The following is a 12036-nucleotide window of genomic DNA, read 5'->3' as shown; positions in this document are numbered from 1 at the left end:
TACCTTGGTGATACCATGTCTTCTGGAGGGGGGTGTGAGCATGCGACTATAACTAGGTGCAAGTCAGCCTGAAAGTTTAGAGAACTCCTCCCTATCCTCACAAGCACGCAAATTCCTGCTGCAACCAGAGGACAAATTTTACTCCAGTTGTGTGAGGAGTGTCATGCTCTATGGCTCTGAAACATGGGCTACTTTAGCAAGCACCGTCAAGCGCCTACAATGTAATGACAGAGCGATGGTAAGATGGACAAACCTGAAGACAACATCCAGTTTGAGACTCTGCTATCAAAGCTCAAATTAAAAGACATCAGTGAAGTCCTCCAATTAGGCAGACTGAGATGACTTGGTCACGTTGAGCGCAGCTCAAGCTGGATCTCACAGGTTAGATGTGTCAACACTCAACATCGCAGCACAGCGGGGTCAAGGTAGACCAAAACTTTCTTGGGAAGAACTTGTAAAACGTGACCTTGCAGCCCTGAACATGGACTCTGCCAACCCAACAAATCGCGAGGTGTGGAAGGGAAGACTTCATTCTCGACAGACACACAGGCCACACCCTCAACATGAGGATTAATTCATGGCCTGTATAATCAAAATTGGTTGATGATGATGATGAATAAATTATTTGACAATTCTTCCTGCAAATGTGATTTAACAATGGTTCCCAGTCCCAGTACATTATCTAGTCCAGTCAGGTATGGGAAAATGCAATGCTCCTGTCCCAATGAAAAACGAATTCCTTCAAAAGAGCAGTTTGTCGTATCCAGGCTTACACCCGGTGGTTGAAGATTTAGATTAAGTGGACGGGAAGGCAAGGAAGCCAATCTTTGTAAGTTTAAGTTTTAAAAAGAGCAGTCATTCTTGCTAGACCAAAGGACGGAGAGAAAAATGGTGATTGGATCAATTGATACGGTCACAACATCATACTACGCTAGATGTTACAACAAACGTCCAAGACTAGAAACCACTCAAAATGAACCTACAACATCAGCTGTTAGTCTTACTGACAATGATGAAGTAACCTCATATGCTAGCATTATTAGTGCCACAGATGAATCAGATGCTGAAATCAGTTTGTCACAGCCTGTAAATGATGAAGATTATGGAACAAATTCAAGATCAAAAGGACTTGTCAACAAAGAAGCCTGTGTCATTAATTGCAAAAAGCTTTCTTCATACAAACTATCACAAGCCCTACTCAATTGTGCTGCAAGTAATATTGAGTCTTCTATAAATTGTGATGCAACAAGCCACCATACAACATTTTATCAAAAAACAGTGGGCAAGAGCCTTTTAAGCAAAGGAGACATTCAACTACGGAATAATATTTTTCATCAACTTTGTTTTGATAGTAAGAAAATATTTCGAAGAGAAAGATTAGCTGTGCTTTCAAACTTCTTTGATGGGTCCTTGTTTGTTGCTCTTAAAACGTTCAAGAAGAGTACAAGTGTCACTGGAGAGAATTGTTTTAATGCACTCTATGACCTATTCTATGACCTATTCTATTGGATTGCAAGCTTTCTATTCCTCTGAAAGTTCGACTTCTCAAAGTGTTGGTGTGGACGTGTGGTCTGTTCTCCAGTATGTTTGTGAAATATGGACCTTCAACACAGAAACTAGATATAAATTTCTCAGGAGACGTGCTCGACTGCTCGTGGCAGACAACGAACAACATTTGTATCTAATTTTCAAAAAAATACATCAATCAGTCAACCATGAACACTTTAGGACACTACAGTACTACACGACAAAGGGAACATTGGAAAAATTTACGAACTGAGCACAGTTCATCAAAGGCAGCATTGGCTATGATACTGTAGTAATATCTCATATGTGGCAACCAGGGTTGTCAGATTAGTTGCAACTTCCCTTCCAGATTGGATGTCAGTTTGATTCTAAAATCTATTCTAGACATTTCATTTTAAGTCTAAAACAAAATACCATTAAATATGCAGTGTACGGGTCTGCTACTATTCGGTGAGTCCGATTCGGTGAGTTCCTAACCTCTAACCCTAACCCCAAACCCTAAAACGACAATGATAATTAGGTTACGGTACCCGATAATTTAAAAAAAAAATTAATAAAATCCCCCTTTAAGGGATCGGACTCACCGAATCGGACTCACCGAAACGGGCCATTCCGGCAGTGTACGTTGTAAATATACAAAAAGTAGTCGTAAGAATCTTGATGTTGAAATGGGCCTCCAAGAATTTACTACCGTATTTTACGGACCATAAGGCGCACTTTAAATTCTTTATTTTCCTCATAAATTGATCATGCGCCTTATGGTCCGATGCGCCTTATGTATGGATCAAGTGCGGTAGTGCTTTATTGCCTACACTCAAAACCAGTACCGATATACTATTATATATGGTCCGGTGCGCCTTATGGTCCGGTGCGCCTTATAGTCCGGTGCGCCTTATGTATGAACAAAAAACTAATCAAAGCAATTTATTGACAGTGTGCCTTATAGTCCGGTGCGCCTTATGGTCCGTAAAATACGGTACTATGAATTAGAGTTTACTACAACGAATAGCATTGGCTGTGCAATGAAACACCTACTATAATATGATTAAAATTCCATAATCCGTATTAAACTCTAAGATAAAAGACTCCGACATCAATACACAATATGTTCATCCACAGCTACACAATATTAATATGGACATTCAGTTTTTTTTTAAGGTTTGGTTTGGGTGACCGCTAAGTAGTTTTAAGAGACCGCAAGTGTTTTATTTAAATACCAAAAAATAGCCATACTTGCTTAAGACATAGCGAGAAACAACCATTACTTTTCTAGCCTACTGTAGTTGCAAGTCCAAATTTTGGGAAACCGTTGAGATATTTGGGGGACCGTTTCGGTCTCCCAAAACACCTTAAAAAAACACTGTGGGCATTAAATCTGGCCTCTGCATCTCGAACCGCATCCAGAATGGCCTCTTCTTCATTCAGCACAATTTGGTTCATCGAGTCATCAGGCTCACCAGCATCATTAACACTCCCCTCTTCTATTTCTTCAACAGACTTGGAATAAACAATATCAAACTTGGAAATTTTTCCACATATCTGCTGTTAGAACAAATGTATCACACGTTACTCCATTTCTTCTCATCGCATCCCGAACTTCCAGTATTGCTGCGCACATATCCATTGCCATTCGGTTACTTGACGTTGATTTTATGATATGCATTATGGAGAACATACGCTCCACAGCAGCATTGGATATGGGTAGACTATGTGTAGAGCCATAAGCACTGCTGCCAGTCTGGACAAGTTTAGGAAACACTGTTTATCCAGTGCATCGGTCTTTTTAGAAATTGTTTTCCAAAAAGACCCAAGGCCCTTCTACTGCAATTCCAATCTATTAGTCTAACCCTCATCCACTCCTCACAACTTTTCTTTGGTGAAATTTCAATAGTTGCAAAGTGTCCTGCCAGATTCTTTATACGGTACCATCAATGATTGTACCAAATTTAACGATTGTCTTCGCATTTTCTGGCGACAGCAAGTCAAGTCAATTTATTTTGTTTTAACAGCGCCATATATTAACATATAATCAGAGTAAAATTTAATTGTCAAAACAATGCATTGTACAACTGTTGGTTAGATTATGGCGCAATCAGGATGGTAGCGAAAGACCATAAGCAGTCATCAAGTGTGCGGAAAGTCCTGTCAGCTAACTGGGTTGCATCACATTTCTCACAGACAGGCTTTCGCGCCAGAGAGCGTGCAATTCAGCAACAAAGTTTCAAACAAAGAAACGGAACTAGGGCAGAAAGTTACGCGCACGCCACGCGTTGCAGCTACTAGTACTAAATGCCACTGGCAAGTGGCAACCTTACTTTGGGGTGAATTGGAGTACAATTTTTCTATTTGGGGGTTTCCCTTTTCTGATCTTTTCTTTTGATGGTCAAAAACAAAAAACAAACTGTTGTTTGTTGTTGTTTTTATTATCTTTATCCTGCATTGCGGGATGGTCATTTTATTTTTGTTTGGATGCGAAACGCCGAAACACACATAAAACAAAAACTGACAGTGTGCATCCAATGAGAGAGTGCGAAAGACCGTAGCCCTGAAGGCGTAGGAGGTCGTCGAGTCTGCACTCTCTCATTCAAATAGTTACACAAAAGAAAGTATTGCGTTGATAATATTGTTGCAAATTGACACAAAAAAGAAGAAGGAAGGAAGAACAGAAAAAACAAAACAAATACAGATACTACAAACAATAATAACAATTAACATAGTCAGGTAGTGGATGTCGTTTTTATAGCTCTTGATTATTGAAGAAGTGTATTTTGCACATTTTACTGAAATATTTGAAGCCTTTGTTCATGTTTTTTTTCATATTTTGAGGTAAATTGTCCCATACCTTGATTCCCATGCATTTTAAACTTTTTTGAAATAATTGGATATTTGCCAGTTTAGTATAAAGTGAATTGGAACTTGAACGTCGGGTGTTATACGAATGAATAGATGATACATGTGTAAAGAAAGTTTTGAAGTTTTCCGGTAGTTTATTATTATAAAATTTGTACATAAATTTGCTTATTTCTAGTTTATAAGTAGAATTAACAGTTAGTATTTTATTTTCTTGATAGAGTGGCAGTAATTTAGTTTTCATTTCAAATGCTCCTGTAACGATTTTAATTATCTTATTTTGTCTAACCTGAATTCTATTCAAGTATTTTGTGGGTGCGCATCCCCAGTTGATAATTCCATATTGTAGGTGCGAGTGTACAATGCTATAATAAATATTGATTAGAACTTTTCTAGTAGTGAATTTTCTAAGTTTGCTGAGTACGCCTGAAGAAGAGGATAGTTTTTTGGAGAGGCTATCAATGTGTTTATTCCAGTTGAGTTTGTTATCTATTGTGATTCCTAAGTAGCGCGTGTGGTCAACTTCTTTAATTATTGTATCATTTAATTTTATTTGCATATCGGAGAGTGTAGTCTTTTTATTGTTAAAGAGTATGTAGTTAGTTTTACTCAAGTTGAGTGTCAACTGATTGTTATCAAGCCAAGTGTAGAGTTTACATAATTCTTTATTCATTATCGGTTGGAGGTTGCTGGTAGTTTTTTGAGCCAAATAGAGAACTGTGTCATCAGCATAGAGTAGAGTTTTCAAATTAGTTGCATCGGGAAGATCGTTTATGTAAACTGAAAACAAAAAGGGGCCAAGTACACTGCCCTGAGGAACTCCAATAGTAATATTTGAGCGAGAAGAGTTTATTTCCCCGCCATGTACATATTGCTGCCTATTGGTTAGATAGGAATGAATAAGGTTTTTAACGTTTCCCCTTACGCCATAATGATTCAACTTGTCGATTAAGATTTCGTGATTAACTGTATCAAATGCTTTTTTGAGATCTATAAATACTGAGCACACAATGTGATTGTTGTTTAGTTCATTTATGATATCTTCATGGAAGTGAGTAATTGCTAAATTGGTTGAGTAGTTTTTGCGAAATCCAAACTGCAAAGGGGAGAAGAGTTTATATTTGTCCCAGAAATTAGCCAAGCGTTTGTGAATGATTGTCTCAAATATTTTGTTGAAAGGCGATAAAATCGATATCGGTCTGTAATTCTGAGGTTCCTGCTTGGAGCCTGATTTATAGATAGGTATGACTTTGGCTATTTTCAAAGCTTCAGGATAGTGTCCACTAATCATACAGTTATTAAAGACTCGGGTAAGATAAGGAGCTATTAAGAACTTGGAGCTCTTTATAATGGTCAAGGGAATGTCGTCGTATCCTGGGGACTTGTTATGCTTGAGGTCATCAATTATATTTATTACTTCGTTATTATCTGTTGGTTGCAGGCTGACGGAAGTAACAGGGCTAGACCGTCCATTTTTTAAAGTATTTCTGTAATTTGTGCTTATTTGTTTACCTTTGGCTAGTTTATGACCAATATTCACAAAATAGTTATTCATTTCCTCGCAGATTTCTTCTGGTTTTTCTGTAGTTGTGTGATTGTTAAGCGAGATTTTGGATGGTAATTCATTAGTTTTGTTTTGTTTACGTATTATCTTGTTGATAGTCTTCCAAGTATCTGAGGAACTTCTACCTAATTTGAATATTTCTTTGTAATAAGCCTTTTTCGCTTTGGTTTTTATGCGAGTTAGTTTGTTACGAAATTGCTTATATTCATTGTGTATTGTGGGATCCTTATTTTTGAGAGATTTTCGAAAAAGTTTATTTTGTTTTTTGATAAGCTTCAAGATACGATTAGAAATCCAAGGTTTACCTGATGAGGAATGTTGTTTACGTGTTTGTTTAACTTTAGGAAAATGTAGGTTTGTTAAGAAGATCATTTTAGCAATAAGCCATTCAATACTATTACTGCTTATTGCGGTTGAAGTTTGAAGGTTAGAGTCAAGATCAGCTAGATATTTTTCAAGCCTTTGTGCGGTGATTTTTCTAATCAATGGCCTCGACTGCTCTTTATGTGATGCCGTAAAGTTTGTTTTGACCATAATGGGCAAGTGATCCGATACGTCACTTGAAATTACAAAGGGTTTCATTTTATGGGCGTGTAAACAGTTGGTGTAAATGTGATCAATAATTGTGCTAGTAGTTGTAGTTATTCTAGTTGGTATGTTTATTAGTTGTAACGCACCCGCAGCGGTAACTTCATCAAAGTAAAATTTTAATTTATTGTTTTCTTTATACTTTCCAAAGTCGATGTTGAAATCACCTAGGATCAGATACTTCTGTTTAGGTTTGAATGATTTAATCAAATTAATAAAGCTTTCCTGAAAGGAGCCTATGTCGCTAGAAGGATGGCGGTAAATCGATCCGACGATAAGAAACTCATTGTTAGGCAACGAGATTTCAGCCCAGACGTCTTCGCAGTTTTTTAAATTAAGGCGGAGAGTGTCTAAGTTATTGAAAGTTAATTTATTTGATAAGTAGATACCAGCTCCTCCTGCTTTTGTGCTGGAATTTACGTTAATTAATTCGTACCCAGGAAGCCGAACGAGACTTTCAGTGCTAGTCGTTAGTCGTGTTTCAGTCAAACAGAGTATATCTATTGGTTTTAAAATGTCAGAAAGGAGTTGATCTAGTTTTTCTATGTTTTTATTTAGACTCACTATGTTAACATGACAAACAGTTAGATCTGACGTCGTGTTAGTAAGTAATTCTTTTATGACACTGGTGGTTGTGTGTTTTTCACATACATTTCGATAGTTACTACTAAAGTCTTCATCTATTAATTCCATAAGCATACCGTTGTGGTATTTCCAAAACAGTTAAAAACAGGTAAAAGTAATAAGTAAAGAAAAGACAAGAGGAATAACAAATACACCCACCATCACAGCTTTTTTAGATCGTCTTCTTTGTTAATTATAATTGAATCGAAACCATCACTCTTTCTCACATATATCCGTCCATTTGTAGTCCAAACATATCGGTATTCTTTGCTTTTTGCTTTTTGTTTGCAGAGCCAGAAAAGCCTCTTTCGTTGCTGTGTTAAATTTTCGTTGATATACAGTTCTCTCATTCCTTCTATTGGGAATACTTGGTCTCGAGCAGCTTTGCGATTTTTATAGATGCGGTTGCGCACGTTGCGATTGCTGAAGCGCACAATGACCGCAGGTGGTTTCGCATCATCCTTCTGTTGTAGTCGATGTGCTGCTATAATTTCATCTTCTTTTACTTCAACATCGAGTTTGCTGGCCAGTTGAACAACGATATTGCAAATGTCTTCATTTTTCTTCACTGGTATTCCGACAAACTCAAGATTTTGTCGTCTTTCATATTGTTCTAGATTATCTAATTTGATACATTCTTCGTTTGTTTTGGTTTCTAATTTCTTTGCACTAGTATTTAGTTTTTCAATTTCTGTTTCGGGAAAGCGGACTTGAGCGCTATGCATCGGTGTACGCCTTCCGACGTACACCTGACCAACGCTGCAGCCGACGGCAATGTCTGTTTCCGGTTGTCTACTCTACTTATGACTAAAATTTCATCTATCAAAAGTTTCATCTATCAAAATAAGATCTTCTAACATTGGAAAGTTAGCGTAATTACCTACTTCCAATCTGCGTTTCCAAACCGGCAACTTGGCTAAAAACGCTTTCAGTTTTTCAGCTGCATCAATTATTGTCACACCTGGTCCTTGAATGCCACGATTAACATTGTTAATATGACCGAAAATATCGGCTAAGTAGGCCATGCCCTATAGAAAACTTTTACTCTCGAACAATTTTGAGAGGGGACTTCATTTTGCTTTCAAAAGAGTTGATACCTTATTTTTTAGCTGCTGCAGTGGTTTTAAAACTTCTCTAGATAACCAACGTACGGTACCTAAGAATGATACAAAAATACTCCGTAATCTGACCCTACTTCTTGACAGAGCGTTTTAAAAGTACGGTGGTGTACAGCTCTGGTTTTGATGAAATTAACGACTTTCACGCAATTCGTCAGAAATTCTTTTAGACTTGCTAGTAGCCTAAAGTTTTTGCTGCTAAGGCGTACCTGTGCAAGAAGCAATGGGTAACAACCACGCGAGGAGCTTCGTTTTTTACTAAAGCAGCAAATCCGGATTTGTTCCCGAGCATAGCTGGTGCTCCATCCGTGCATATAAAACAAAGTTTTTTTTTTACAAAATTCATCAAGGTAATCACGGCCCACGGACCACCAAATGCTTTCTCACGGACCCCCAAGGGGTCCGCGAACCCCAGGTTGGGAACCACTGGTCTCTTGTTTAATTTTGTAGGTAACATACCCCTAGTCTAGGGGTATGTTACCTACAAAATTAAACAAGTTAAATTAATATAAATGTATTTTATTATGAATCAATTGTTACAAGTTCGGAAAATTGAGAAGTATGTCCAACCAATTTAGTTTATTGCGACCGGTGTCAGATGAGCGACATTCTCCAGTCGTGAATTTTACCTTCTCGTTCTGCCATCTATTTATATATGTTATCAGCATTTTTCAATTCTCCGCTTATTTCATAATGTGGTGCATTTTTATCAGTAATAGCCTACCGTGAGAATTATGAAGCGAACCCGGTTACACAATTATATCGCTTCAGAAATACGAATGTGGTGAGCCAAACTCCGTGCGAGCATAGTTAATAAATATACCGTGCGAGTGGCATTTGTGGGGAAGCGTGACTTAGATTCTGTGAGAACATTTAGGTTTTGAATTTGCAGCGTTGAAATGCATTTTGCAATTCTGATAAGTTTCGGTTAAATGTTAAAATATAAATTTGTTGGTTAAAACATGGTAGGCCCTACATGTTACATACTCTAGCACAGCGGTTCCCAACTCATGGGTCGCGACCCAAAGTTGGGTCGCTTGATAATTTTTTTGGGTCGCTTGTTTTTCAGGCATATTGTATCTTGGGCGAAAAAAATAACAATAAAAAAAAATCTAAAACGTGATGAGATCGATCACAAAACTGGAAAATATAAGACAAATCATAAAGCGTTTCAAGTCGAGACATCGGAAAGCTTTGTAGCATGATCGTAGTGCAAGAAGTTTTAACAATTTTCGCTTTTATTATTGTTATTTTTATTATTAAATGTAAACCCAACAAAAATTTCAGTCTCGTCAAACATAAATTAATTAACTTGACAAAGTTACGGGATATATATTGTAACGTGCACTATGTGTCACGAACGCTATGTCGGACAAACTATGACAAAGTTTTCCACACGTTGGACCACGCATAGTCTGATGTGGTAAAACGCATCAAAGACAAGGCCCCAAGTGCTGTATGGACTTATTGCTTTCTCCACAGAGAGGCCTTTGCTGCAAAAAGCTGTCTCAAGAGCTGCACGAAGTGTTGAATGATGTGAAGTGTGTAAACTTCATCAAAACAAGTCCACTAAATCGGCATTTGTTTTCGTCTTTGTGGATTCTGATTATTATTATCAAGCATTGCTGTTGCACACAGAAGTGCGATAGTTGTCACGAGGTCGCGTCCTGAAGCGAGTTTGTAATTTGCGAGAGGAGATTGCTATTTTCCTGAGGCAACAAAACTGTGTGAGATTAGCCGAGAAGTTTTTGCAAGAAAATTTCAAGGCAAAAGTTGCTTACCTTGCCGATATATTTGACTCTCTGAATTGTCTAAATTTATACATGCAAGGCAACGGTTTTACGGTGATTGATCATGCTGCAAAAAATTTCTGCTTACCACAAAAAACTCATATTCTGGAAAATTTATGTCACCAGAGATGAGTACGGTATATTTCCTCAGCTAACGCAATATATCTGTGGCAATGAAGTTGATATTAAGCAAACGATAATTAGACACCTGGAACAGTTTGTGCACTACTATGGAGAATCTCTAACACTTAATAACCAAAATGATTGGATAATTGATCCATTTGTTGGAAAAGATCTGCCTCAACTTTCCACCCATGTTGCAGAACAGTTTATGGACATAACGACAGAAGTAGCAAACCGTATTTCTTTTGCGTCCTTCAAAGACAAATACCCCAAAGATTCTGCAAACATCCACTTTTGGGCTTCCATGTACAAAGTGTAGGGGAGACCGGGGAGGGTTGTTACAATTTTCAGTAAATCTAAGATTTTTCTTTCAATATTTGCACAAAGTTGCTGAAAATTTTATGTAATCTTGCCACATCACCAGTTGTTATAAATACAACATCAAAATTTAACAAAGTTATGTTTACAGGAAAATATTTGCATTAATATATCAATGAGTCAGTTGTAACCATAGGCGTCGATTTTTTCTTAGAAGAGAGGAATTCTGGGTGGGCGAGAGTTTTCAAACAGATTTCATTAAATGTGTATGTTTGCAAATTCGCAATGGTTCAGTCTTCAAAATGAGCATATTTTTACTTCGGCAAAAACGTTGCCGAGGCCAAACGGCAAAATTTGAAATTGCCTCGGCAATTACTGTGAATATTTAGTAGGAAAAGATTGTAGGTACTAAAACATGTAAAATGAGAAGCGAAAAATATACTAGAGTAGTCTATTACGAACGCATTGTTTGATTTGTTGTGATGTAATAATACCAAAAGTAGCGATAAAGCGAGCAACAAGATGCGCACGCTGTTACGGTAATTCACGTTAAAAAACTAACGGGGAGGGGAAAGTAAGTTAATTTTGGGTTGATTCAACGTTCGAGTCAGCACAAATCGATATAATTTTTCCGGCGGGTTATATCGCGTAACAACAATGCCCAATAAGAAATTTACGTTTGTTTTACACTAATTCGACATGTAGCGACGTTGAATTATCATAAAATAACGTTAATTGCTCAACCAGGTACAGGTAACAAATTAATAGCTCCCTGCGAGAAGATCGCCTCGATTTACGTAAGCTTATAAGCCAACATAATTTCGGCACAATTGGGACACTGCGAGCAACACAAAGTCTGTTTGATGAACTAGTCAGAATCGGCATCATCAGATGCTGTATCAGCTGGACGAGATAACGGAAAGCGAGGCGCAACAAGGAGTAGATGCTTACAATAATTTGACGTCTACTGGAGTCAATGCAAATAGGGTGATATTTTTATAAAAGAATCTCCCAGCTGGGCACGTGTCTAAGCGCCGGCGAAGTAGGAAGTAACCCAAATAAAACATCCAGCAATAGTAAGATTGAATCAATCTCTTAGTCTGGTGTAGTCTTAAGAAAATTAGTTTTTTCTTGTAATCTTGTGGTCCTTACAATCACCTCGGCAATTGCCGACGCTAATTTCGAAAAGTGTGGTTAGTCTTTCTCACAAAGACTGCGTTTAGCGTCGCTGCAGCAATTAAGCTTTAATAGGTTGGATGTTTTCTTTCTTGCATCTTGCGATCTTATGAGCGCTGCTAAACTAAACAAACTTCTTTTATGTTTTCCGTTGCGACCTAAAAAGCGCGTGACTCGTGACCTGTTATCTTCAAAGTGGCGCCTTCGGATTAGCCGGATTTTGATTAGCAAAAGCGATTGTTTTAGTACGTCTTTAGTTTGTATCGGTTATTTTATTGTCATGTTCATTATGATGTCTTATTCACATTCCCTTACGCTGACCGGGAACTGAAGTTTCATTGTGACGTAACCAAAGTGA

This window comes from Aplidium turbinatum, chromosome 8 (assembly GCF_918807975.1).
Source record: "Aplidium turbinatum chromosome 8, kaAplTurb1.1, whole genome shotgun sequence".
Taxonomy (NCBI): Eukaryota; Metazoa; Chordata; class Ascidiacea; order Aplousobranchia; family Polyclinidae; genus Aplidium; species Aplidium turbinatum.
The sequence above is the reverse complement of the archived record's forward strand: the minus strand, read 5'-3'. Positions refer to the sequence as shown.